The 23841-nt window shown below is 49.4% G+C and overlaps 1 long non-coding RNA gene across 2 annotated transcripts; it reads left to right on the forward strand.

The window, feature by feature from the left end:
* The first annotated feature begins 9285 nt into the window (after nucleotides 1-9285).
* On the forward strand, nucleotides 9286-20111 carry LOC132248505 (uncharacterized). 2 transcript variants are annotated; one of them, XR_009459704.1, is made up of 3 exons: nucleotides 9286-9563; nucleotides 13446-13550; nucleotides 19232-20111. It is a non-coding gene; the product is annotated as an uncharacterized LOC132248505 (long non-coding RNA). The 2 variants fall into 2 exon arrangements; XR_009459703.1 differs by lacking the exon at nucleotides 19232-20111 and adding an exon at nucleotides 15211-16261.
* The last annotated feature ends 3730 nt before the right edge of the window (nucleotides 20112-23841 follow it).

Consider the following 23841-nt stretch of genomic DNA (forward strand, 5'->3'; position numbering starts at 1 on the left):
CCCTCCCTAACCTGTAAATCCACCCTCAACACCTTGTGGTCACTAAACCCCACTTCTTCTACTTTCTTACCCTCCACCCTCATCCCCTCAGAAACTAAGACAAAAAAATCAATTCTCGACACCCTCTTTCCCCCCTCGGATCAATCCTCATTCCCACCCACTCCCCCTCCCAAACATCCTGCAACCCCTCCTCCCGTATCCAGTTCCCCAACCACCTCCCCATACTATCCAGACGCCCACCCCCAACACCCCCTTCCCTATCCCCTTCCTCAGCAATACAATTAAAGTCCCCCACAAAAACCTTCTTCCCTCCCCCCCCCCCATATCGCCAACCTTCGAAAAAACTCCCTGCATTCAGCCTTCACCGCAGGCGAGTAGACGTTGAACACCCCCACCTCCACCCTCATGAGTTGTAAACAACCCTCAATTAACCTCTCCACCCCAATCACCCTCACCCATGCCTCATTAACCAATGTTCCCACCCCCACCGCCTTCTTCCCTCCCACCCCAGCCCACCACCATCTTCCCTTATCCCATCTCTTTCTCAAAAACCTATAATCCCCTTCCCACCCGATCCCACACATAATATCAGCTTGTACCATTCTCAAATACCCTCCCACCCTCTCCCACCTCTTCCTTGACAACAAACTCCTCACATTCAGCGAAGCAACACACAAAGCACTCTCCATTTTAAACATTTCAAACCACAAACTCCTTCCCCTTCACACCTCTTCCCCACTCCCACTCTCCAAAGACTCCACCGAGGACTCTATACCCTTCCTCCATATCCCCGTTGTTTTGACCAGGCCTTCCACCGCTCCTGGACTCAAGAATCCCAACCCCTCCTCCCCTTTCCCTCCCTCTCTTCCATCTTCTTTCCCTTTTTCTTCTCTTCTTCCCTCCCACCCTTTCCCCTCCCCTTCCCTTCCCGTTCCTGTTTCCAACCCCAACATCTTCTTCCCCCCCTTTCTCATCCCTCTGTTACTTTCTTTTCTTTAAACCCCCCTCCTGCCCTTGTTCAATCGCTTCCATTTCCTCTGCCCACTCCATCCCCTTCTTTTGCCCCGTTCCCAATTGCTCCACCATACCCTGCAGTTGTTTTAACACCATGTCCCCCCCTTCTCCCTCTTCCCCCCTCTTCTTTTCCATCTCTATTTCCTCCTCCAACAACTCCATCACTGCTTCCTCTATCCTTTCTCTTCCTCCCTCACAGGTGTTTCCTCCACTACCATCTCCTCCCTCTCCACCGGCACCCCCAGCTGTTCCTCCTCCTCCATTCCTCCCTCCTTTTCTTTCCGCTCCTCTCGATTTCCCGCCATCCGCACTTTATTTGCGTATGACAACCGGCACAGCTGTTGCGTGTGCCCCTCCTGCCCACAGTCCTTACTAACAAAACTCTCTTTGCAAAACTGGGCCGTATGCCCCATCCCCCTACACCAATAACAAATCGTCAGCTGGCAAAATGCCACCAGGTGCCCTTCTTGCCGTCGCCTATTACACAATTTAGGCTGGTCACTGTAGGTAACATACCCTCTATAGGGCCCAATTTGCACCGTCGACATTAAATGCTGTACGGCCCCAGGCCTCCCCACCTCCTCATGTAGTACCACCTTTGCCCTCCATGCCCCTGTCCAAATTCCCCACCGGTCTTGCTCCTTTTCCACATAGAATCACCCTTTGCACTCCCTGCTCCAACCAAAACTTCATCTCTCCTTTCTCCAGCATGTCACTATACATTTTTATATACAAACACGCGTTCCCGCGCCTTTTGCCCCATATCAAAACATAACCCCTCCAATTCCCCACGCTCCGCCGCCTTCTTATGAGCTTCCCAGAACGCTGCATAGCTCTTTTCGCTCCAGAAAGGAATATTCCAAATCCTCCTGTTCTCAAACGCCACCACACAACTCACGTCCTTCGGGCTCACTTTCAACGTGTTAAATAACACCGAAGCCATGAAGTCCCATGCCTCAAATTCTTACATCCCTTATGTCCCTCATGGTCAAAGTCACCTTCACCCTCCATTTTGTCCAAAATCCTCTATTTTCTTCCTCTGATCCAGCAGCTTTTGCCGCCCCTGCCGTCTCCTTCTCCTGCCCCAGGGTCTCCCATCGACATCCCTCCGCCGCTGCTGCCTCTCTCTCTTCGGGGGTCTTCTTCCACCCCACTCCCGGCTGGGCCTTCCCTCGCCGCCACACTTGAGTCCACCCCTCCTCCGTCGCACTCTCTTCCAACCTCCTGGCTCCCCCTCCGATCTTGCTGCTCCTGTCCTCCGCTCTCCTCAGCTCCCGCCTCCGCCAAAACCGCCGCCTTGGGAACTGCAATGGCTATGGCGGTAACAGTCTCCTCCATCCTCCCCGGCACCCAGCCTCTCAAGGCCCAACCAGGCAGCGGCCGGACCTGCGCCTGACCACCAACCTGATCTAAGCCTTCAAGAGGCCGAGAAGCGATAACCCGCCCAGGCCCGGAGGGGGAGCGGGCCCCCTGACTAGGCAGCCCAGGGGGCCTGGCAAGCAGGGCCGGGGGTGGCCCCGGCGGTCGGTCCTGGGGCCTGGCGACTGACCGACTGGCTGGCTGTCCTGCAGGAAAGCCGTGTGGGTGGGCAGGGGCTGGCAGGTGTGTGCCGCTCCTTCCTCGACTCAACACACTTTAAAGTTCTCATGCGCAATTACAGAGCTCAAGTCCTTCAGGTCCACACCACAGTCCCCAAAAAGGACCTTTTCCATAAACTCCGTCCTTTGGAGCCTTGTTGCTCCCCCAATGCCTTTTTTCAACAAAGTCACTCAGACCCTTAACTTCACCCACCACCATGGGTCTTTCTCTCCCCACAGGGATCCTGCATAGTCTCCTTCTTCTTCTCCACGTTCTTCCTTTTTCCCCCAGCCTTTCCCTCTCAATCTTTCCTTCCTCTCACTGTCCTGCTGGTCCCGCCGCTCCTTCCTTTCTTCCTTCTTCCCCACTGATACGACTCTCTCTGCCTCCTCGGCCTCCTTTTCCCTCAGCCGCTCCTCCTGCTTCCTCTTCCTGCCCACCACAGACCAAATGCCCTCCTCCATTGGCTCACTGTTTTTCATCGTCTCCGTCCTCTGCTCCTCACCATCTTCTGACATGCTCCATGGGCCTGAAGAGGGAGCCTGGTGAGGGCTGGGGACATAGGAATAGAGGAGCTTTCCCCCACTGTTGCCCTGAGGAAGAGGAAAAGGAGGAGGCACAAGCTAGGTTTGTGAACAAGGGGTGAACGAGGGATGCCTCTGAGGGCCAACCCACCTCCTCAGCTGCTGCTGCCACCACTGTTGGGCAAGGACAAGTCCTGTGGTGACTCTTCTGCAGCAGACAGACTAGAAACCAACCCTCAATGTCCTGTAATCGTTGTCATCATTGCCAGCTGCCTGCCTTTGCCTGGCTTTCAGACTGTGGCAGTGGTTCAGGAGGCCTCCCAACAGGCAAGCAACTGGTGCTGCTGCTTTCTTCAGCCTGCTCTTTGGAGATTTACCCCCTCCCTATCAATTGACATTAGCGGTGGCAGCAATGATAATGCTTGATGAGGGTAGTATCTTGTCCTGCCTTCCTTGCAAGGGTCTGTCTGATGCTACCCCAGGCTCTGCTAAGCTGATGGAGAACAAAGGGCCTGGAAACAGGGCTCACCTTACCCTGCCATCTGCCCCACTGTGGCCTGCTGCTCCCAGCAGTGGGCCGGGCCCCTGACTGGCTGCGAGGACTTGGCCAGTGGCTTGCACCACTCACTCATCTGCCTGTCACCTGCCCAGCCTACCTGGGGCCCACCCAGCCTGCCTGCAGCTGGGCCTCGCTCCCCCAGGTGGGCATGACTGCCACAGGCGGGTTCTGGGCTCTAGCTTGCACTTCAAGCAAGTAGGCAAGCCTGCTTACTACCCTGCTTAATAGGCAGGGTGAGGGTCCTGGCTGGGGCTAACCCACCTTTGCACAGGGCCTGCCTCCTGGGGTCAGTCAGGAGTCATAGCTCAGGTTCAGGCTCAAGCTCCCTCAACCTGAGCCGAGCATCTCAGGAAGCTGCTGCTGCTGCTTTTACAAATCAGTGGGAAGTCGCTCCCCCAGGGGGAAGAGGGCAGCAGACATGGAGACCCTGCAGTACAAGGCCGATGCATGGAGCAGCTGGAGCAAGCTCTGAGGCCCCCTTCTAGTGCCAAAAATATGTTTAATGCATCAGTCCTTCTCGGATCGAGGATGTAGCAATGAGAAAAGCGATAAGAACAGAGTTTTCATAGCAAAATATACTCATAACAAAATAAAAACAAAACCAATGTCGCATATCATCGAGACTAAACACAAACTCCTATCTATCCAACTCAAACAGCATCTTCAGCTTCAGATTTATACCTATACATCCATAGTGCCAACATAAATAGCATTGCATAATATTGACGTGCATACTAGGGCTGTGCAAAGCTTTGGATTGCGATTTGGATTTGGAGATGATTCAGAGGCCGAATCTAAGAATCCAAATTGAATTGCTAGAAGCTTTAGGCTTTCCGAATCGGTTTGGAGCTTCAGAAAAAAAATTGGCGTTTCAGCCATAGGGTGCAATGGGGAATCAATAAAATATCTATAACTTGGTTGTCTTTTGGACGATTCGGATGAATCTTGAAGGATGGCAGCTGCTGCAGAGGGCATGAAGCCTGCCATGTTTCAGGGTGATAGGCACAGGGGTTTCTGGGAAACTGCACCTCAAAGTCCTGAAAGCAAAACTCATGTCATCTGTGTGTGTTAAGGCACAGGGGGTTGAAAACTGCAGGCCTGCTAGGGCCTTCTGAGGCCTTGGTGCCTGCCAGCTGTCAAAGAGAGAGGTGCAGGGGGAGTCTGGGTACTGGGGCCCTGCACCTCTGGCCGCAGGCAGGCAAAACATGTGACATGGGTGCTTGCGGGACAGTGTGTGTGTGTGTGTGTGTGTTCATTCAGGTGTGCCCTTCCTGGTGCTGCGGCCTCTGCACAACATGGCAGTGTGCCCCTGTGAGGTCTCCTCCTCCCCTGCAGATGATGACAGGTCAAAGTAACTTAACTGGCTCAACACCAATAGCACCAGCAGCATCAAAGAGAGGGGGAAGTGGGATGTAGCAGCCCAGGTAGAAGTGCAGAGGTGCCTGGGGAGTCGGATGTCCGGCAGGAGGCGGCGTGCCAGAATTCCCCTGTCTAATCTATATTGAGCCCATGAGTTTCTGTACCTAGGAGACTGATGAAGTTCAGTTCATAGGCCCGGCTGTGAAAAGTGGTTTGTAATCTGTTCCCTCTCAGGTACAGGCCTGAGAGACCGGAGGCAGAGTATTTTTCTGGTGAGGAATGTGCCCCCACAGGTAGTTGGGTATTGTTGTCTTTGCTCCATCCAACTCCCCAGCTACCTCTGCACTTTCACCGGTGCTGCTACATCCCATTTCTGCCCCTGCCCCCACCCAGCCTGTCCCTCCCCCCACGACGCCTCTATTTCCATTTCCACTGACTGGCTTTCTTGTCTGCATTGTATGCCAGGCCAGGCTCTGGCTTCTTTACTATTCCTTCCATCCAGGGCCAGGAGACACACCAACTGTGTGCACTTCCTCAGCCTGACAAAGGGTTTTTCAACCCGAAATCCCAAGATAGATTTTTTATTTCAGTTTTTTCATTATAAACATAAAACATAAAAACACAATAAAAGCCATCATAGCTTGAGAGCTGCAGCAGGACCTAGCAGGCCTGCAGTTTTCACCCCCGTGTCTCAACACACACACACAGTGTCGCCTGTGTCATGAGTGTTGCTTGTCAGCAGCTTAAGGTGCAGTTTCCCAGAAATCCTTGTGCCTATCACCTTGAAACTTGGTGGGCTTCATGCCCTTGGCCACAGCTACCACCCCTGGAAGATTGATCCAAATCAGCTGAAGAACAACCAAGTTATAGATATTTCATTGATTCCCCACTATACCTTATGGCTGAATCTCCGAATCAGCTCCACATCTTTCCCGAATCGATCCCAGTGCTGGGTAGGGAGGGCCACCCCACATGCTTTACTCATCCTTCCTTCCAGGTATTGCCACTCTGCTCTGGGGACTCCACCACCTACACCAGGCTCAGTAGTAAGTACCGATTAGGGAGGCCAGTGCTGGAGTTGCTGTCCCTCTGATACAGGGCAGCGCTGCTCTAGTCAGTGGAGAGCGCTACCGGGGAATGCTGCTCTGACCATCCTCAATGGGTCATCATCACCACCCCCAAGGCTTGTCACTACTCCACTACTGGCTCTCTTCAGCCTCTCTGTGGAGCCCCAGGCCTTTCAGGCGCTGATTACCCTCATCTGCAAGTGCACAGAATTTCAGCTCATTTAGCAACAGGAAGTATCAGGTGTAGCCCTGGACCCACTACAGGGATTTTTATTGACTTAAAAAGACCACACAGGAAGTGAGTGACTCCTATCTGGGATCTCTCCTCTTTCTCCCACGTACATAGCAGCTTTCTATTAAATCTAAGGGTCACCCCATTGCAGACCTGGCACTGCTTAGAGGAGGGCTGACCCATCAGTGACCTTTGTCTAACTTTGTGTTACCAACTGGTGTGTGCCTACAGGTGTCACTGATTTGGCAGAGAAGGCCAGTGGACACAAAACGTGATCCACCTGCCCTTTACAGTAGCCTGTTTTAGACCTCGAGCAGTAAACCCAAGGCCACAAACAGTGAGAAAAGGTGTGAGAAGCCCCCTCCTGAAGCATGCATACTAATGAGGGTGCAGATCAGGAATACATTTAGTTGCCATTCTAGCACATAACCAGAGTCAAGCATGGAAAACATGAGTAGAGTGACCCTCACATAGTCAGGTAAAAAGAGGTCATTTTTACAATCAGTTTCTGTGGACAATGCTGAAAGTGTGTTGTAAGTAAAACCTCAGGAAAGTCTCTGAAAATAGGTTGGTCTTCCCTTCTTTGTTAACAGTAGTTGGGACACAAGTTCTGCCAGCACCTGTTCACTCCTGCCCTCTGTTTTACAGGTAACAGAAAAAATTACCCCTTCACTGGATTTATTCACTTGGGGCCATAATGCTTCTATTACAGTTTCCACAATTAAGTTACAGAGGATTAGGAAATTATTAAGAGAAGTTTTAATAAAGAATCAATTTGAGATCAATAAAGGTAATGAGTTGTGGTACTTGTAACTACTTAAAACACTTTCAACTAATGTACTCATAAATTCCCAGAACACATACTGCTCCTGTCTGTGACATGCTGATAAACTAAGTGTTCATAAACCATTTATATGAACCATCAGACTAAGCAAGCAAATGTCCATGCTACAGAGTTTCTGCTGTGAGACACCTGGTTAAACTGTTTCAGTGATCACTGTTGTTGAAGGTTTATCTCAGCTGGGCCATTTCATGAGATTAAAGTTGTTAAAAACAGTTTCTGCTGGTGCTGCATGCACAGGAGCAGACAAGCATACAGTCTCAGTGGTCTAAAGACCTTTTTTTCTTTTTCTACCTCCATGTTCTCACTGGAAAATCTAAAAACACTTCCTTTCTGTCTCTAGTGGGTTATGGAATAGAGAAAATCCCACACAATTTACTGATTCCTTTTGATGCACTGGCTGGGGGAGTAGTTAACTGATTGCACGATTTCACAATGATTACACACTTAATTTATATAACACAATTTTATTTTAAAACTCTTTGCTACGTATATAACACTGCTTAGCTTTAAGAAACACCACAAACATTAAAACACAATAATTACATATATCAGAAACAATGCTCCGAATGCACTTCCATCCCAAACAATACTATAAGAATTAGTGTTACAAAAACAACTACAATTACAACTAAAAGTTAAATTTAAATCAATACTATTATTTTTCATAATATACTTACAATCCTAGAATTCCGAGAAGCCAAATACCAAAATATGGTTTCATTCCTCAGTAGTACGATTCAATGGGTTGGCCTCAGTAGTACAGTTCAATGGGCTCGCCTCAGCAATACAATTCAATAGGCTGGCCTCAGCAGTGATAGGACTAAGTCCCCTTCCTTCAGTCCCTTTCAGGTGCTCCGCGGCTTCAGCTTGAACTAAGAGATTCGTGTTCATGGAGAGGTTAGTTCAGGTGATCGGTCTGACCCGGGCTATACTTACAATTCTTTCTTCGTTGTTCTACAAGTATAGTCACCTCCAAATTGGGACAGTAAGTTACCGTTTTTATTGAGTGAGCTGCCGTCAGTGGGCTCCTCCTACTCAACCTGTCATTACCCCCAAATTTGGGCTCGGATCTTACTCAACAGATTCTTTTGCCTTTGTTGAGCATTTTAAATTACCTTTGGGAAGCTTCCATATCACTGCAAATGCCCTTTTCTTACCAATCTGGTCAAAAGGCCTTAGGGTTTGATCTCTCGGAATTCAGGATATTTGCTCTCTTTATGAAAGGCTTCTGAAGATAAAATTTAAATTAAGACTTTAAACAAAGTCTGGACCTTTTGCACGTAGTCCCAAAACAATGACTTAGATAAGGAGATAAATCTTATCTTCTTCCTGAAACTGGTTAATGGGCAACCTTTACAAACATTCAAACTATTTCATTCAATATGACACTTTCTTACAGCACAAATATCTGGCATCTCAAGGAAAGACTTCCTGGTATTGCCTTTGTTGCCATAACTGGCAGGTCCCCAGTGAGTGGAAGCCTCTTGTAGAAAAGACTTGGAGGCTGATTGCTTTGGTCCAGAACATTTACAGTGAAAGTCCTGACGTTAATTGTGTTCAGCTGTGGTAGATAACCACAGCCTTGCAATGGCCCGCTGTAAGAACTGCTAACTAATGTTCTTGGGTGTGATGAGGCACTAGCCTAAGGGAGACACTCCAGCAGTAGCAGAGAGGGGGACCAGATGAGCTGTGCTTTTCTAATTTCTTATTTCTATAGGGGGAATGTGATTATTCCTTCTGCTAGTGTGGACTGATGGTCCTAGCCCCTTGTACTGTGTGGTCAGAAAATGTGTTTCAATTACCAGCTCACCTAAATCATGCCATGAGACTACAGCAGGTCATTAGTTAATTTGCAAGGTGTTTGACATTAGCCAGAAGTGAACAAGAGGACAAATAATGCCTAATGTATAAGTGCAGCTCAGAAACTTCACAAAGGAAATAAACTAAGCACAGATTTGGTCCTTAAACAAGGAACAAGAAGTATTAGTGCAATTCGCCAAAGAGATCACGCAGCTTAAGAAGTGCGGGCAGCCCTAGTTGCTGATGAGGTGCAGGTGGAAAGGATCAGGCCACGGGGTGGACCCCGCCCCCTCCCCCGCAGTTGAAAGAGCCTAGCTGAGAGCGCATGAAGGGGAAGGTTGTGGTTGTTGTTATAGTTAATACGGGGGAAGTGGTTGTTTGTTTTGCATCTAGAAGGGTACTGTTTCTGCTTGTTAAATTTGAGGGATTGGGGTTTTTATGTTCCTCTCTTTTCTGAGAGAGGCTCAGAATAGGTGGTGTGTTAAGGGGCTTGGAAAAACATGTGATTGTGTTTTGACGAGCTCAGTTTGCAGGAGTTGTAGTTCCTATGTTTTCAAAGCTGTGTGGACTGTGTGTTTACCTGCAGGTATGTAGTGCTCTCAAATATTTTATTTATCTTGATTTAGAAAAATATGCTAGTGCCCCTTGTTCCCGTAATAGTTGTACATGTGGTGTTTGGTCACTCTAGTCACTGTCACTAACTTTTCTGCCCAAGTATGTTGTGGCAACTCGATGCTTCTCCTCTTGAAAGGAGGAGTACTTCTGGGCTCTTCTGTAGTTACAGCATGCTAAATGTTGAACTGTATGATTTTTAACTTGACAAGAGTCTTGAAACTTGCTTCTTGCAAAGAGGCTGGGACAATTGGAGGTATCTAAAACAGTCTAGATGGTATCAATGAGCAGTTTTCAACTCGGTTTAGTGGAGGTGGCTTCAGAACTAGTTGGAGCGCTCCTCCAGTGTAACTCTGGTTTTGTAAGCCCTAGGAGCTGAACTAAATGCTTTGCTCTGCGCAGCTGATTCGGAAAGCCTGTGTATATTTAGTGTAGTCGGCTTTGGACTTTCTGTACTTCCATTTGCTCCTCATGTTACTACATATGCATATATCTTGAGAAGCTTAATTCCTAAGCCTGTAAGGTGGGTTGAGACCTGTGGCTGCAAGGTGTACTAGACTCCTCTGCATACTAACCCTTTCTGGAGTTGCTAGATGCCATTCAGGTTTAAAGAAGGGAAAATGGGGGCTTAGGATTTCCACACAGTGGAGCGTCTGGAGGGCCAAAGCTCGGTGTAGGCCTAAATGCAGAACAGGCTCAAAGCAATAGCCCATGATCCTGGTGATCTTCTGAACTATTCCAGGAGATTTAGATCACTGTCAACGGGCTTGTACACCTAGACGCTTGTGGTTCATATGGCATTGGAAACTGTCTGCCTTTTTTGTTGTGTCCATGGCCAGCAGTACCTGTTCTTATGGTTGATTGTGATGGCACAGTAGTCTTTCCCCAGGTGCTGCTGCAGTTGAGGGAGTGGGTAGAATGAAAGCTTCCAGTCCAAGCAGCCCCTCAAATCTAAGTCTTCTGCCTATGACTGCCCTGCAGTTAATGCTGTAAGGGCTCTAGCTCACTTGCTCCCTGTCATGCCAAGCAGTCTTGAGTGTACTCCTAAGGTGAAGTAATAAGGTCCTATCACTAAGATGCTTCTGTGACCACCTTTGTGACTGGAGAGCCTGTGAGCTAGAATGGACCAAAGCAGGGTGATGTGGCCCACAAAGCTGTGTTTTCGTATTATTTACTGTCCTGTGCCCCTAGACCTTAGAACCACCACACTTAGGAAATATGAAGCATGGTACCCAGATGTAACTAGCCATGCTTCACATTACAGGTTGGAAACCTCTTGTTTAGGGCTGCCCAACTGGGGGCTAAAATGTGAAAATTGGGACTGATGGGTGTGGGGGTTGCTCAGCCATTTTAGTACTGCTACTGTAGCAGGTATTTCTAGGGCTGCAAAAGATGTCATGTGGTGTGTGGAGATGAAGTGGTTTGCCACTGATGATAAATCAAGTTCTTTCTTCCTCTGTATTTGCTTAAGCATGGTGCTTGCATGAAAGCCTGAGTTGACCCAGGGTTGTATATTTGGGGGTGGGAGGGAAGGTGCTGCTTGTTGGTTTTCTGCTCTCTCTGGCTTTGGTTTTATTTGTTTAGGGCTCTTTCCCTTGCCTGGAGTTAGGGCCACTCCTATCCACTGAGGCATTTTGAGTCTTGAAATGCCTCCTTAACAATAAGAGGGAAATGTTTTTAACCAGTACCAAGCCCTATGTAGCACCCATCTCTGGTAGTAGCTAAGCAGGCTACTGTTGACCAGTGAACTACCAGCATGGCTGACCTCTGCCTCTATGCCAGACAAGGGATGGGGCACCCTCTTTGGAGCAGAACTCGCTTGAGCTCTATGCTAGTGGAAGCTGGGAGAGTAAAGCTAGTTAGCTGGGTAGCAAGTAGGGTGGCCATCCTAGCAGAAAACCAGGATGTCCTCTAATCGGTCTTCCATTGATACAAAACTGGATGCCTTTATATCCTCTATTTCTCTCCAAGTGAAAAATAGGGGACATAAAGGCATCTGGTTTCGTATCAATAGAGGACAACTGGACTCTTCTCTATGATGAACACTCTACTAGTTAGCCCCTGGGGTTGTCCTTGCTTGTGCTCATGCAACCTTGCAGAACTCTGCTTACCCCAGAGATTGTAGCACAAGTAGGTATGTGGGTTCAATGTGAAGATGAGGGTGAGACACAGAATCTTTTGCCTGTGCTGGAAAAGTGGTCAGGAACACTTGCAAGGCTGGATTGGGGCCTGAAAGGCCAGGGCTAAAATGCATTTTGGGATGCAAGATCATCTGTCGGCCTTGGAAAAGAAAGCAAAGCTCTGTGAAATCCAGTTGCTTGGCCTGTTTCGTCATCTCTGTTCTTCCTAGTTCTGTGCACACCACGCTTGGCTGTCCAATTCTGACCTAACCAAACTTGGGACAAGACACTGAGGCTCTCCACAGTCTTTCTGGCTGCTCCAGCAAAGCCTGCCTAGACTTGCATATAGTTATCTTCTCAGCAGTAGCTGAAGAAGTATTGGGTGTGGCTTACCTTACAACCTCACATCTGCAAATCCTTGTATTTGCCAGGATTTCTCCTGAGCATTCTTTGCCAGCCCTTCGAACTCTGGGCTGTCTGCTGCTGTGGCTGACTAGGCTGCCGGGAGTTGGCGGAGGCAATGTTCTAGGCAGGAGCTCTGCATCAAGCAGAGAGAGGAAGAGCAAAGCTTGAGGGGATATATGTGATCTCCGTAGTCTGGAAGAAGTTCATTAGAAATGCTTCTTCAACCATCTTTGCATGGCAGGGAGGAAACCTGCAGCGAGTTGAACAAGTCAAGTTGACTTGTCATGGGCAAGAAACAGTTGAGTGAGGGTTGTATATGGAGGTAGTCTGCCTGGGCAGGGCTGGGTTGTAACAGTCCCTTGAAATTGACTTCTCTTCCCCAGCGGAGCTAGCTGTGGAGCTAGTGGAGATCTTGGAATGAGTAGCCCTGGCTGGCTGCCAGGGGAGCACAACTCTGCCACCCAGAAGTACACAGCAGTGACGCATCCTCTCTCTACTTATCAGCAGGGTTCCTGCAGAGTGAGCTACTGTCTTCTGGTAGCATCTTCTCTTTACTGGGGGTTAATTTTGTCCCGTGTCCCCAGGTGTGCCACCTTACCAAGGCTTGGGATAGTGCAGATGGCACCTCCCTGCAAAAGGCAATGGCCTGATGGTCAACTAAGTAGCTTCCTGTTTGGCAGGGTTTAAAATGGGTGTTGCCAAAAGATGTGAGGCGGTTCTGCCTTTTCTCAGCTATTGCATCCCTCCAGTCTATATGATCCTGGGGTGGGGGTGGGGAGGGGGTTAGAGCTCCAAGCTTCTGCACATGGGGGTGAGTTGTAGTATCAGCTTGTAGAGGATGAAGGACAGCAGAAAACCTGGTGCTGCTTGTGAGGCAAAGCTAATACATCCTTATCGTACACCTCTGACCATTAATGCCTTTTACAAGAGCGAACCCAGTTTCTCTTCTAGCTTCTCAGGTGGTGTGTGTTACTTCAGTGTCAATGTTGTTCCCGTAGCTTAAACCAGGGCAGGGAATGCTCTCACTACAGTTGAGCAAGAAGAGAATTAACCCAACCATCCTGAGATCAGCATCTGGATGGATACTCCACCAAACACCTGGAGATTTTTATAGCTCTCTTCTCTGCAGACTGTGACCACTTAGAAGAGGATGGACATTTCACCTTCATCCTGTGCTGCTGCTTCCCTCCTTTCTTTCATGTCAGTTGGGCCATTTTTTTTTTTTTTTTTTTTCTTCCAGACGGTTTCTAATATGGTCAAATCAAGGGTGGGGGTTTTGAGTATAAGGCCAGGACTTATATATTCTCTGAGCTTCTCTCTCCTGTGTTTAGTTGCCAGGGCATAGACAGAGGAAAGATCTTGGAGCATCCAAAGAGGAACGGGAACTTGCAGTGGATCTGCTTGGAGGACAGTGACTGTTTCTGTATGGCTGCATGGTAAGACCAAGCTAGGTTATGATGTGGAGGGGTGAGTTGTTGAGGTGAAGGTTCAAGTTGCTATAGGGCACCCATGGTGATAATATCAGCTGGTGCATGCTTCCAGGTAGCAAGTCTTCCTCCCCCTTCATTTGGTAATGATGGATGAAGTCATTATACCAGACATATGACTCAATTCATGGGAAGTGACCTGTCCTGCCAACTCGACTAAGATGTGTAGTGCTTGTAACGGAACAGTCCCCCGCTAAGAGGGCTTACCAAAGGAGGTTATAACCATAGGCAAACATGGGTACCTCTTCAGTCTATGCCTACACAATTTGAGGCAAGTGCAAGGATCTATACATGGATGAGATGCCTTGAGATCCAGTAGTGATCTCTTGACCCTACTGGAAATTCCATTAGTCTTGTTAGGAACCAGCCGAGGGACAAGACTATCAAAATACGGTGAAACCATCTTCTAATGACTAGTGAGAGAGGCATGTTGAGACGCTTCCATGGTATAAGGTTGCTGGCTGATTATGTTAGTTTCTTTCCCTAAGCCAACAGCCTCCTTGGTCTTGTCTGACTGGAGAGAAGACTTGTGAAGGGCTGGAAGGTTACTCCAGAGATCATCTAGTCTAACCTGCTGCTTGTGGCTGGAACATCCCTACCCTGACCATCCCTTTGAGCCATAATCTAATCTCTACACGAGACTACCCTCAACACAGACCTAATGCACTGACCTGCTGCAGGTAAAGCAGGGGAGCCATGGCTGCCCATGTCTTGCCCCTAGAAGGTGGTGTCAATACAGGCTGGAGAGATCCTGACCAGAGGGTTGTGCCCTGCAACACAGAGGAAGGCGGCAACCCCTCTGCCCCACAGCCCACACCAATCTAACCCTGGGGTAAAAGTCTTTCCTAGAGACCCATGTGTCTGACCCTGAGTAGAGGGGTAAAGGCCTTTATCCAGGAGCCTCCAGCTTTGCTCCTAGCAGGAGAACTGGCACACTCCAGGTGAAGTCCCCAGTCTTGGCTTAGCCAACCCCCAATGCCTCTGGGGAGGCTTAGAAACACCCTGATATACACAGCAGAAAAAAGAGGTGTGGAAGATGGGGATGGGAGCAACAGGTAAAACACAAGCATGGAAAATACCCAGAGTAGAAAATGGGCATATGTATGCCTAGATTATCCCCGCCCAGTGGCTGCCCCACCTCTTCTTGAATGCCTCCAGGGATGAAGAGTCCACAGCTTCCCTAGGCAGGCTGTTCCACTGGCTGGCTTCTCACGGTGGCTTTCTCCCAGATATCCACCCTAAACTTACTTTGCAACTTAAAGCCATTGATTCTTACATCCTTCTCTCTGCAGTGAGTGAGAGAGAAGGTGCTTTTCCCTCCTCCTTTCTGGCAGCCTTTCAAGTAATTCCTTCAAATGCCACTTGGGTCAAACTGGTCCCTCTAGATTATGAATAGGATACAATCTCTGTTTTGAAACCTTTGCTGAAACAACATGCCGTCTCTTAAGAAGGAATGGGGCTTCAAGCCAGTGTTTCAGTAAGGCAGTGAAATGATCTTTCTTAATGACATTGGCTTGCCTGTAATCCTCCGTATCGAATTGGGCATGTTGGAAGCATGGTGCTGAACCTCCCAGTCTTATCATTAATCCCATGATACATATTTCTGTAGACCTGTGTGACTGACTGTATCAGCTCTGTTTGAAGAAACAACACCCAAGAAGAACCCTATTTTTCTGCAGTAAACCCAGATGAAGAAAAAAAATAGCTGGGACACCTTTTAGAAGCTTCGAAACCAGACGGCAAATAAAGGTGTTTTGGAATTGCTTGATTCGTTAAGCCCCTCTCAAGGATGCTTGTGGGAGCTGACTTCTTTCCATGTTTTGGAGTGGTCAGTACTACAAAAGCAACCAGGTTTTCATGGATAATGGAGAAGATGTGTGCATCTATGACCCTCTGAAAACAGGTTGGTCTTCCCTTCATAATTAACAGTAGTTGGGACACAAGTTCTGCCAGCACCTGGTATCCTAGCTACATTTGCCAAGAAAACCATCTTCATTGGTGTGCAGTGATGCTTTTAACATTGGTCTCTTGGCTCACGATAATGCTTGCCAGTTCTTCCTTGTTCTTCAGCGTGGTGGCCTTTCCTTGAGCTAAGCTTCCCGCAAGGGAATGGTAACCATCTTGCCTGCCTCTAAGGGTTTGGGAACATTGGTTGTCAGTCCTACTTGAATGATGGCCCTGAGCAGAGATGTCCAGAACCTCAATCGGGGCCCGTCTGAGAAGTGAGCCAACTCGTAAAGTAAACACAGGTTTTCAAGGCAAGTATGAAAGCATGATATAGTTTAGCTACTATGAGCCCCTCGGGAGCCAGACTCCTGGAAATACAATTTGGTGGCTGTCAATTTAGCCATTTCTCAGGACTGAAGGGTTTTGTTTTTTTTGTGTCCTCACAGTAACTCCACCTTCAGTACAGGCAACCTGCTAAGGAAGTGGTCTCTTTGTAAGCAATGTGCTACTCTGATAGATTGTCAGGTCTGTTGTCTTCAGTGCTGAAACTTATTCCTCCCCCAAGCCCTTGCTATCTGTCAAGCAGTGCAGCTAGGGCAGGCTGGTCTTGTGTAATTGGTAAAATTCAATAGTAATCTTCTCAAAGGTTGCAGTGATGATGCCTGTGCAGAACTACTGCAAGAGAATGCCATTGCACATATTACCCAGCTGGGAGAGCTCCCTCAGCCTGACTAAGGGTGTTTTATACCCTGAAGCTTGCAAAGAAGAACTTTTTTTCCAACTGTTGGCTTGTCTAATAAAGGATGGGTAAATGTGATACAAAGAACCTTGTCTTGCTGTCCTTAAACTAGCATAGCTCCACCTAAACAGCCTGGAGAGCTGCTTTTTCACCTGGGTGGAGCTGAGGGGGTTGATTTAACTTAGTGGCTCAGTAGCTGCCTGATGCCTCCTAATCCCTCCTCTCCACAGGTGTTAATGGCCCTTGACCTAGACCTACTTGTGGTAGCTTCTCTTCTAGGGATTGCCTTGTCGGTCATCCACTCCTGGTACTGTTTCTTGCTCCCCCCAGCATGTTCAGTAAGGGTGTGCAGCTCTCTAGGAGCCGGCACCTGGTGGTGAATGGGAACAGTTGGGACTAGGGAGAGGGGCAGGGCTAGAAGCAGGCTGAAGTGGGTAGTGGTGCAGCAGTGGGGAGGTGGAGGGAGATGCCAAGGTGAGGTGAAGGGAGCTCCTGCAGTGACCCTTTCCTGGGTTAGTCCTGGAGCACATGATGGAGCCTGAAGCAGTGACACAACCAGGGTGGCAGAAAGCCCTGCAGAGGTGGATGGGCAGGGCTGTCTCCTGGGGTCGGGATGCTGCCAGCAGCTGAAGCGAGTTCTCCCCTGACAGTGTCTTAGTCTTGGTCTGTGGAGGGTGGAGGCCAGATGGCACGGTGCAAGGTGGGGTGGGGGTTGGGTGGGGCAAGGTGAAGCTTTTGGTGCCCTGTATCCACATGCCTTGTGGTCAGGGTCTGTGAAGGTGGTTGGGGAAATGGATTTGGAGGGCTTTGAGGAGAAGGGACCTGAGAGGCCTTAAGTGTCTAAGTGGGGGAGGGGGGGGCAGTTGTAAGCAAGGGGCCTTAGGGGGCAGTGGGCCTTGTGGGGAGTGCATGGTGAGTAGGGTTGGAGCCTAGCCAGTGCAGGGAGGTGTGGGGGCAGCTGGGTTTTGGGGGGGAAGCTGGGTTCTGAGAAAATGGAAAAAGGTTTGTGGGCGAGGGGGGAGCAGGGTTTGCAAGGAACAGCAGTGAGGTTTGAATATGTGGAGGTGCCTGAAAGGACCCAGAGAGCTGGAGCTGGGTAGTGAGGAGTCAGGCAGGCTGGGCATGAAGGGTTGCATCTGTGCAGGATACTGTGGCTTGAGAGGGTAGGGAGGAGGCAGGGTAGGACTTGGAGGGGTGTGAGGAGATTGATGGGTGGGAGAGGGAGGCCAAGGAGCTCTTGAGGTGGCAGGGGCAGCATAGGAAGGGCAGGGAGAAGCACTTCAGGGCCTTGCAGAGGGTTGGGGTGGGGGGTGGATGAGTGTGAATGCTGGGAGCATATCAGGCTGTGGGCTCGGGCAGGTATATCTCTGCCTGACGGGCATCATGTGCTCCACACCACTGGAAGAAGCAGTGAGCAGTCAGGGCCTGGATGTCTTTTCCTGTTTTTGCTAGGATGACAAACTGAATAACGTATCTCAAGACCCCTAGCATAGTAGTAAGGCTTTTATTTCCTTCATCACTGGTGGGGGAAAAAATATTCATTGTGCTGATAGAGCAATGCACCAGACAAGGTAACTGCCCATGGAGTCCAGTGATACCAAGTACCCAGCTGCTCTCTTCAAATCACAAGTGTATGACATGAGCTGCCCTGAAATACCTACCTTGAATTCCTCTTCTTTTACACTGTCTCCACACCCTATGAAGGTGGCTGGCCCTGTATGCATGTATTATAGGGTTTGTATGCAGCCTGCTAAAATTTCAACCAACACGTTCTCATCCCTGGTCCCCAATCTCGGAGAATGGGGCAGACGCATGGATGGAGCAACTCTTCTGTAGCCCGGTCAGTAGAATCAGCCCTACCTCCGAGTGAGCCTGCTGGTTCCCTGTGTAGGAAGCGGCCAATATTTGAATGCAGTGGAGTCGAAGGACTTGATGGTGATCCAACAGGCTTCACCACTTCTCCTGAGATTGTGTGGATCATATATTGAGACCTTGGGGCCTTCAAAATTTGTAGCAGCTCTAGCATCTCGGGGGCAGCAGTGGCTCTTGGCCTTGTCAGACACGAGGCATCCCTCAGTAAATGTCTCAGCTCTCTTTCTTCTGCTTTTGTTTTTATACTCTTGGCAAGAGAGCCCGCTTCATTGTTTTTCCCTACTTGAAAAGAAGTAGGGAAGATGGTAAGAGGTCAGGATGTTTTTGATGCTGTCCTATTTGCAATCTGTGGTGCCTATTTATCTCCTGAGACGCATGTTTGCATGCTTCACAGTGCAACCTTGTGAGGTCCCCTGTGGCAGCTGTGAGAGGATCTCAAGGCACTCTGCCATGCTATAGCATCCTGGTAGAGAATCACTGCACTAAGGGCTCCCCAGATGAGTTCAGGAGCTTGAGACCAGCATCACACTTCCACAGCTTTGTGCTGTATAGTATTGCAGGTTAGGACTGTCCTGGAACAGCCTCCATCCCAGTCCACTCATGTATTGCCTTCCTTATAAACAAAGGATGCTAAGTTTCTCTTTTTGCTGGGGTGGGGGCAGGGGCGTGACTCTGTGTGTGTGTGCGCGTGCTCATTGAAGGAAGAGAATATAATGGTATTTACAGTAATGTGTATGTGTGCATGCACACCTATAATGGTACCTAGATGAGCCCAAGTCAGAAACCCTGTGTTTGGGGGAACTTCAGATCAACAGCACAACTTTGCATATGTCTTGTTCTGGTGCGCCAAGCTTGCTCATGGTTCTCCTGGTTGGGATGCTTTGGGTCTTGGGTACAGAACAGACTTGACAGCTTCTATCCATCACCAGTGAAGGGAATCGCAGTAATTGTGGGCAATAAAACTTGTGGCTCGTTCAGCTTTATAGGCATATAGGTCCTTCATCTTTTGCATTTGTAAGCATTTAACTATTGTCTTGATGCCACTTACACCCTTGTGTCTCTTTCTCTCCAGAGCCTCAGGCCTGACACCAAGCAGAAGTTCTGAAGTGTGAGGCCCAAAAGAGGCTTTCCAAGCTGGTGACCTGGATGAAGAGATGTGGGAAGTCTGAAGCCTGCAGGAAGTTTGAAGCCTCTGTGAGCAGATATACCAAAGACCTGTCAGCTGTTGCTCGACTAAGGCAGTGGAAGATGGAGAGCCAGCCCAGCTGCCTTTAGCAGCGGACCAGAGTCCCATGGCACTGCTCTTCTCCCCAGCAGTGGGCCAGCCTCCTGTTTTCCCCCAAACCTTGGGACTTGCCTCATCTCTTCACAGCCTGACAACAGCCCTTCTGCTATCAGGGCTTCTTTTGCAGGCTTGGACAAAGACTCAAGGTACAGTCACAGTTCCCATAACTATCATTGCCCAGTTGAGAGAAGCAGCAGGTGACGCATCTTCAGCCTGATGCCCTATTGTCACATACCAGAAGCAAGAGAACACGTGCTTGCTCCAGCACGTGTCCAACACCCCACAAGAGCGCAATAGAGACCCTCGCTTAAACCAGTGGGGGAACTTGGGAGGGAGGTAGCACGCACTGGCAGCAGCTGACTTAGAATCTGGGAAGTTCTCCAACTTTCCCTTCAGTCTGCCCTGTGTTTTGAGGTGGCTTGTTCCAGTACCATCACAAAGGCTGTGACCCCTTCTTATTCACACTGCTTGGTTTCTCTGGAACTTTTTGCAACTGAACCAAAGCAGTTCTTGTTTGGATTGCAAAGGTGTCAGTTAGGTGGGGTTTTCCCCTTCCTGTGCAAGATGCAAAATCCTCCCTTCCAGAACTGTCTCTTCTATACCATCATGGAACGCTGCTGCTGCCTGTGGCTGTCGTGTTTCCTTTTGACCTTGGCTTACGGTCTGTGCTGACATAGCTGCTAGTAGGGTGTTTTGGTTTTTAGCTTTTTTAAATGTGGGCAGGGGGAGGGGGACTGTTGCACGGAACCTGACGCATGCATAGAGAGATGTTGGCTATAATAGAAGCATCTGGTTAGATCAGTTCCTGCTACTAACTTTTCCATGCCAAAGGGCTGATGATCTGCATTGGGATGATCTGTTTGATCATGTTGTCATGTTGCCTTTGCTCCATTTGCTCTGGCTTTGTTGGCCAGCAAAGGACAGGAAGAAATGAGTACATCAACTGATGGTCACACCCGTAATACTTGCTTGGTGGTTTGATAGAGACAGTCTATTAGACATCTCGTGCTTCAGCCACATGTCTGTAGTGTGGCATAGGATTTGAAAATGGCCAAGAGTGGCAAAAGTAAGGCTTACAATAATATCTTCTCAAAAGATGAAATAAGAAGGTACTGCTACTAGTGCTTTCCAAGAAACAACTTTTTTTTCCTTTTTCCACCGGACCAGTTCATGGTATCCTTGACCAAGAGATTTCCTTCTGTTTCCCCAGGCTGTGGCTTCTTAGTGCATAGAGCATGCTGATCTAGACTAGCATGAGCACATAGTATCCCTAATACCAGCTCTTGCAAGGTCCACAGTCTGCACCAGTAACTGGAGCCACACAGTTACAGACCACGGCTCTGGCTTGCTGGACTGCTGTTGTTGGTCTACTTCTGGATCCTGGAGCCTCACTCTGCCCCAATGCAGTGAGATCTGACTGGGCCCAGGGTGTTGTATACAGTGCCTGCAGGAGAGACTTCCTACTACAATGGTGTCCTCAACTGAGAGGCAGCAGGCCTGTAGGGCACTGGGTGATGACTGCATCGGGAACCCTTCTGCCACTCCCCTCAGCAGAGGGGCTTGAGGCTAAGCTCCTGGTGGAGGCCAGAGTGAGACGTGGACTACAGCTTCAGACCAAGATGGCACAGAGTCCAGCCTGCAGGGAAGTGGGACCCAGACTGCCTTGAGCTGATGTATCTGGCTAGCTGAAGCAAGTTTTGGCTGCATGCCCAAGTCCTGGAAGAAGGTAATAACCTGGCTCCTCCACAAAAACAGCGAGCCTGATCTTCTACATCCCTGGAGGCCCATCATCCTTTACTCTACCATATGTGTAAACAGTATGCTGGGCTACAACTCGGCCCAGATCACATACTAGGCAGTGAATGGAAGGGTCACTGGTCTGAATCGGGAAGCTTTCATGTCCAGTGAGGGCTGTTGAACACAACTTTGCTGCTGGTGACCCACAAAAGCACCCAGAGAGCACGGTGTCAACATGCAGGTTGGTGCAAGCTTCTGGCGCAGTCCCTTACCCAGGCATCTTCATCGTCTTCCAGGAGCTTGGGATGTCAGGCCAGACTTCCCCAGCTGGTCCATAAGGTCTACAACAGCTACAGTATCACTTCCTGCAAATGGGTGTGAAACACTGTTCCTGACAGACTGTACTACTTTCAACCAAGGCTGCCTCTAATATCCCAGCATCAGAACACTCGGCCCATCTTTTTGTGCAGGGGTCCCAGGCAAAAAGGTAGATATCCAGGTCTCTGAGGATGACTTGATGAACTCCTGAAGGTGCTGAGCAAAAGCAGTGAGGCAGCTGACTGAGCAGAGCTCTTGTTTCCATGCAGTCCAATGTGTTTCACTGTCACCTTTGGAACGAAATAGTTATGGCTCCCAGTATCGCAATCCAGCGTGCACCCACAAGACAGGTGGCAAGTAGTTAGGCCTACCTCGGCCTTAGTTCATGCGTGGGTCATTGAGCATGGTGAATGCAGAAGGACACCATGCTGGGCATGGGGCAGGATGCCTACCACCTGGACCAATTTGTGGGTACCCTGGCCAAAGACGGAAGGAGTACCATGTCTCTGGCTGCAGCTTTTGGGCTTGTTCCATCTCAACTGCAGCTTCCAATTCCAGAGCCAGACCCCTCTATTCACAGTTTGTAGGAAACCATTTTGGACTGCCCTCGTACTCCAAGCATCTAATCGCTTATCCAGACCACCAATGCCTTGGTCCCAAACAGTCTACCAGGGCCAGTCCTTTCAGAGCTGTGGGGCAGGCCCCAAAATGGACATGCAAACTGCACTCTGCTTGAACATCCCCAAAAGCCCTTTGTAGCCCCTGACTCCCAAGAAATGATGGTCCATCTTCAGCAGGCAGTTCAGCAGCTCCAGGCCCTGATTGAATCCCTGAAGGGGAAAAACAGGACCTGTTTGCCTGCCTGGAAGAGGCACAGGCCAAGGCTGGGCAAGACCTGGCAAGAAGACAAACCCACATGGGCAGTAGCAGCACTTGCTTCTGGCAGGAGGGCTTTAGCTGAGGCTCAAATCCCACTCCCTGAGCACTTGAGCAGGAGCCAAGGAAGTGTTCTGGGATTCCTGAATTGGCGCTGCCTTCTGTTCCCCCTGCGCCCCATCATTTGTTCCACAGACCAGGCCAAGATGGGACTAATCATGAGCCTGCTTGCAAGGGGGAGTCCTGGCCTGGGTCACCTGCTGATACCATGGAACCTCGCTACTGATTTTTCTGATGACCCCCAGAAAACCTGTAGGCTATGCCCTAAGTTGGGCCTCTGGGGGCATGATAGCCTTGTGATGGGGCATCTCAAGCAGGCCTTCCTCAGCAGTCCCATCCTTGCACAGACTTCTTACATTTGTGATGGGGGCAGTGTTGTGGGGACAGGTGTCCCAATATAGCGGAGCCTGAAGATCTTTAGTACCCTTCTACCTGCTACTGAGGATAAATAGCATCCGTATGATCTAGTTTATGGTATTTGGAATGAGGAGGCCCTTGACATCAAAGCAGGCTTTTCACAGTGGTGTCCCCACTTGGAGGGGGACCGCACCCCATAGAGGTCCTCGTGGATAAGCACCACCTGGAATCTCTGACCTGCAAGAAGCCTGAACCAGAGACACTGGGTTGGTTCCTAGCTTGCTAATGGCTTCAGTTCTTCTAATTGTGTAGCAGCCAGAGACCTGCATTGGCAGGAGGGATGCCTTGTTGTGGAAGAAATACCGCTGCATTGCCCACCACAGCACCTGTCAATTTTTCTGGGGCCACAGAAGCTCTTATAGGCAGCACTGGGGGAGGGATTGGATGGAAGTGCTCCAATCTCCTTGTCAAGACCTTCTGTTCACTGAGTAGTGTATTTGACTGGCAAGGTTACAGACTGTCCGACTGCTTCTAGAAACTTGCAGGAAATGCACGTGTTCCCGACCTAGTCCAAGCTTTCCATCAGAGTTACCCAGAGAAGGTTGTCCCAGAAGCCCTTGTCCGTGCATTGTGCTAGGAAATGTACTGTAAGGAGACCAGATTGGAGCCCTGGAGTCGGGGGCTCCATCAGAAGACCAGAGCTACTCATCTCCTGAGCAGGTGCCACCTGCAGCAAGCCCAGAGCAGAGGCCTGGTCCCGCTGGGCTGAGTGAAGCAATGCAGGCAGCTAATCCCCCTACAGTCACTATCTGGCCTTAGACAAACCAAACGACAAACAGTAGGCCTGTTCTTGCTTTTGTCTTGTTGTTAGCGGTCCCTGCTTCATCCCTGTGGATGGTGTTTTTAAAGGGTTGACGAGAAGGGGAAAGAATGAAGATGAGGGTGGAGGTTGGGGCCCAGGAGTGGTCATGTATCTCTTTCTACTTTAGCTGGTGCCCAGGATGTTTTACCCTTGGGTTTTACAGACCATTTTATGCTAAAAGGGGTGG

The sequence above is a fragment of the Alligator mississippiensis genome, chromosome 1, assembly GCF_030867095.1.
Source record: "Alligator mississippiensis isolate rAllMis1 chromosome 1, rAllMis1, whole genome shotgun sequence".
Taxonomy (NCBI): Eukaryota; Metazoa; Chordata; order Crocodylia; family Alligatoridae; genus Alligator; species Alligator mississippiensis.